Source organism: Balaenoptera borealis (genome assembly GCF_965194805.1).
Source record: "Balaenoptera borealis genome assembly, chromosome: 5".
NCBI classification, from domain to species: Eukaryota; Metazoa; Chordata; class Mammalia; order Artiodactyla; family Balaenopteridae; genus Balaenoptera; species Balaenoptera borealis.
In genome coordinates this window covers 81,644,607-81,649,655 of record NC_138862.1, presented here as the reverse complement: position 1 = coordinate 81,649,655, position 5,049 = coordinate 81,644,607, and positions in this window count along the sequence as shown.

Below are 5,049 nucleotides of genomic sequence, written 5' to 3'. Positions count from 1 at the left end.
TAAGCACTTTCAGGAATAGCTAAAGACCTAAGAGGTTGTTGCATTATGTTAGATGTTATTTTCTTTAAAGAGGTGTAAGTGTGGGAAGAAACATACATGTTGATTTTGGGAAGCCAAAGGGGTAGACCATCGTGGAAATTCGTCTCTCACTTAGCATCTGAATTCCTTCCCTATGTTTGGGGGAATCGTCACACGCAGCAGCATCTGCCTCCCATTATAGAAGCCATGGATCCCAGATCTCTGCTTTCCCTGCAACCAGCAACCACCCCAGTCTTGGAATCAGAAGTTAGTGATACATCAGTACCGCTTTTTTAGAGTCCATATATATGTGTTAGCATTCAGTATTTGTTTTTCTCTTTCTGACTTACTTCACTCTGTATGACAGATTCTAGGTCCATCCACCTCACTACAAATAACTCAATTTCGTTCCTTTTTATGGCTGAGTAATATTTCAGTGTATACGCCAATAAGGATGTGAAGAAAAAAAAAGAAGTTAGTGATACAAAGAAACTGATGTTGTACTGAGTACATTCTGGAAGTGGTAGCAACACAGCAGCAGCTTTCTAGTTGAGGTTTTACTGGGTCAAGTTAATTACACCTGGAAGTAAGAGGCAAACTTAGGCAAGGAAGTGCACAGCTGAATGTTGGGAGCAGAGTTCTGCCCAGTCTCTTCACTGGGTGGACGGAAAAAGCAGACTCCTTCCATCAAGGGGACCCTAAATGAATGCTTTGACATCAGCTTAGGACGCCTTCAAACCACAAAGAAAAAGGCATCACTGACTCTTCTCTTCGAGCACATAGTCTCTTTTTTAAAATAAATTTTATTTATTTATTTATTTTTGGCTGTGTTGGGTCTTCATTGCTGCGTGCCAGCTTTCTCTAGTTGCAGCGAGCGGGGGCTACTCTTTAGTTGCGGTGCACGGGCTTCTCGCTGTGGTGGCTTCTCTTGTTGCGGAGCGTGGGCTCTAGGTGTGCGGGCTTCAGTAGTTGTGGCATGCGGGCTCAGTAGTTGTGGTGCACGGGCTTAGTTACTCCATGGCATGTGGGATCTTCCTGGACCAGGGCTTGAACCCGTGTCCCCTGCATTGGCAGGCGGATTCTTAACCACTTCACCACCAGGGAAGTCCCCAAACACTGTTCATTCACTTTTTTTTTAACTGTGTTGTATATTATATCCCCAGAAATTATTATCTTATAAATGAAAGTTTGTACCTGTTGACAGATCTGTTCTTTGTTTCTATGAATTCAGTTTTTTTAGATGCCACATATAAACAAGGTCACACAGTATTTGTCTTTCTCTGACATTTCACTTAGCATAATGCCCTCATGGTCCATCCCTGCTGTCATGGTGTCGCAAATGGTAAGATTTCCTTTTTGTGGTTGAATAACATTCCACTGTGTGTAGATACTACATTTTCTTTATCCTTTCATCCATCGATTTACACTTAGGTTGTTTCCATGGGTTGGCTATTGTAAGTAATGCTGAATGAATGTCTCCTCAAAATAGTGATTTTGTTTTATTCGGATATACACCCAGAAGTGGAATTGCCGGGTAGTATTGTAGTTATGTTTTTAATTTTTTGAGGAACCGCCATACTGTTTTCTGTGATGTCTGCATCAATTTACATTCCCACCAACAGTGCGCAAGTGTTCCCTTTTCTCCACATCCTTGTCGCCGGTGCTTGTTATCTCTTGTCTTTTATTTTTTTCCCCCTGTGCTATATAGTAGGTCCTTGCTGGTTATCTATTTAAAATATAGCAGTGTGTACATGTCAATCCCAATCTCCCAATCTATCCCTCCCCCCAGACTTCCCCCCGGTAACCATAAGTTCTTTCTCTAAGTCTGTGAGTCTGACAATATTTTATTTGTGAGATTCTTCCAGGTTGTTGCATGTTGCAATAGTTCATTCTTTCTTGTTCCTGTAAGGTATGCCAGTGTATGAATATGTCACACTTTATCCAACCCACTCTTGATAGACATTTGGGGTGTTTCCAAATTTTGGGTACCATGAACTGTGCTCTATGTCCTCATAGATTTTTTTAAAAATTTTGTTTAATTTATTTTTTAATAAATTTATTTATTTAGTTTTTGGCTGCTTTGGGTCTTCGTTGCTGTGTGCAGGCTTTCTCTAGTTGCAGCGAGCGGGGGCTACTCTTCGTTGCAGTGTGTGGGCTTCTCATTGCGGTGGCTTCTCTCGTTGCGGAGCAAGGCTGTAGGCGCGCGGGCTCAGTAGTTGTGACACACGGGCTTAGTTGCCCTGCAGCATGTGGGATCTTCCCAGAAGAGGGATCAAACCTGTGTCCCCTGCATTGGCAGGTGGACTCTTAACCACTGGACCACCAGGGAAGTCCTCCTCATAGACTTTTAATTTTCTTTGCAGTCAACTCTTACGATGTGCGTGTCATAGTACTATGCTGTAATCAAAGTGTGAGAGCAATCACTGTCACGCCAAGTCCTCTGGCTCTACCACCAACAGATTGCATAAAATCACTCAGCTACTCTTAGGCTGTATATGTGTGAGTGTGTGTGTGTGCATACATATATTTCTTTACAACATGGAATCACAACATATATGTGGTTCTCTATTCTGCTGATTTCGTATAACTTTATATTGTGAGCATTTTCCCCTATTGTGAAAATTCTTAGAAAACGTAATTTTTAATGGAGATATACCATTCTGTCTTACGGCTTTGCCATCATGTATTTAATTAATTCCCTAGTGGCAGACATTTAGATCATCTCCAGTTGTTTTCAATATGAATAACGCTATGGATAAACTTCCTTGAATATAAATCTTTGTCCATTTTGCACGTCTGTTTGGAATGGCACTGAGAACTCTCCATACGGCTAGGGTATGGCTGTATGTAGCTTAGGGTAGCAGAGGTACCATATATCTTTCCTGTGACATGAAATGGACAGATGTGCATGATCAACTCTTCCAATCTGTAACAACTCCAGAATTTACCCTCAGTTTCCTTATGGGTTATGCAGTAGAGTGGGGCAGTTGGGAGAATCGCTTCCTCTTGCAAGGATAATCAGACAGGAGCAGGTGATATGAGTAGGAGGGTGGAGGGACAGGCAAGGGGCAGACAGCCTGCAGACCCACGATCTTCCCCCTGTTTCGAATCCATCTTCATATCCTTTTGGCAGAGGGCCCCAGGTATTCCTGTGGTAGCTGCTATTTTCAGCTCCTCTTCATCTGTGCTGCAGAGTCTGTGCCCTACATCTTTCCCATTAACCTCACTCCACCAATTATTCATTCATTCATTCAACAAATATTTAATGTGCACCTGCCATGTGCCAGATATAGCTGTACGCATTGGATATACATACAAGTGAATAAAACAAAGTCAGTGCCCTTGTTGAGTACACAGTCTAGTTGTTGGGGGGCGGGGAGCAGAAATAAACACATGAGCAAATAAACACACCTGTAACATGTCAGGTCATGAACGTTATGAAGAAAAATAAAGCAGAGTATGAGGGAAGGAGAGACCCATCTTTAATCCACAAATGTGTTCAAGTGTTTCCTGATGAAATAAAACTTTATTGCATCTTGTAACCACAGTTCACTCTCATTTCCTTTATAGGGAGATATCGACACTTGCTTTCGTCACTTCCTCACCTCACAATCTCTCAACCAGCTGCAGCCTCAGACCCAATAGTTCCAGTTCTGAGCTCATTCCCCCCACCCCCAAGTCCCATTCCTGCTCCTCCAGTTGGCAGAATTATATTTAGTCCTTTCTCACTTTCCCTTTCTCCACATCCAATCAATCATGAAGACCTCCTCAACTTACCTCCTAAATATCTTTCACTTCACCCCCATTGTCACTGCCTCTATTGGTTTGCTAGGGCTGCTATACCAAAGTACCACAAAGTGGGTTGATTAAACTACAGAAATTTATTGTCTCATAGTTCCGAAGGTTGGAAATCCAGATTTTGGTAGGGTTGATTCCTTCTGAGGGCTGTGAGGGAAGGATCTGCTCCAGGCCTCTCTCCTTGGCTTGTAGATGGCCACCTTCATGTTCACATGGTGTTCTCCTTGTATCTCCACATCATCTTCCCTCTGTACTTATCTCTGTGTTCAAATTTCCCCTTTTTATAAGGACACCAGTCATATTGGATTAGGCACACTCTAATGATCTCACTTTACCTTGATTACCTCTGTATATACTCTCTCTCCAAATAAGGTCACATCCTGAGGTACTGGGAGTTAGGAATTTTGGAGGGACACAATTCAACATAGGAATTTTGGAGGGACACAATTCAACCCAAAACATTGCCTTTGTTCAAGCCTTTGTCATTTCTCACCTGTATCATTTCTTTAGTCTCCTTAGGAGAGTCCCTGCTTCCAGCATCATCTTCTTTCAACCCACCCTCCACTCTGCTGCCAGAGGACCACATAAAACTTGCTGTGGCTGCCAGGAAAATTCAGGCTTCTTGCCAATGCCTACCAGCCCTTTGTGTTCTGGCTTCTGCCATCCTTCCTAGTCTTACTTCCTACCATTCATATAGCATTACTGCAGCCATCGTTGAGCTCTTTGCCATGATTGCCCTGCCTCTGAACTTGACTACGTGTGGTTCCTCTTGCCTGGGATGGTCTCTCTTCCTCCTCTCCCTGACTGAACAACTCATGTGGTCTTCAGGCCAGCTCCAGCATCATCTCCTCTAAAAAGCCTTCCTTAACACCCCCAGTCTGGGTTTTGTGTCTTTACTCCAGGACCTATGCTCCCTCTGCATTTCTCTCTGCTGTACTTTTACTTATTTACTCACTAATTCAATGCCTAGTATACCAAAGGCACTCAATACACGTTTGCTGAACACATGAGTAAGTGAATAAATGAATCCTCCCGTAGAAAATTGCAGTGTTAGAGTGAGTAAGCTAGCTGGTGAGAACAAAAGTTTTATAAGGGAGAGGCAAAATTAGGGGTGGGTGTGGTAATCAGACGTGGTTTATAATTCTCACACTCGAACAGAAATAGCATTTCAGCTGCTGTCGCTGCTGGGAGAAAAGTCCTGCTACTGCACTGACTCTTCCTTTGTTCAGTAAC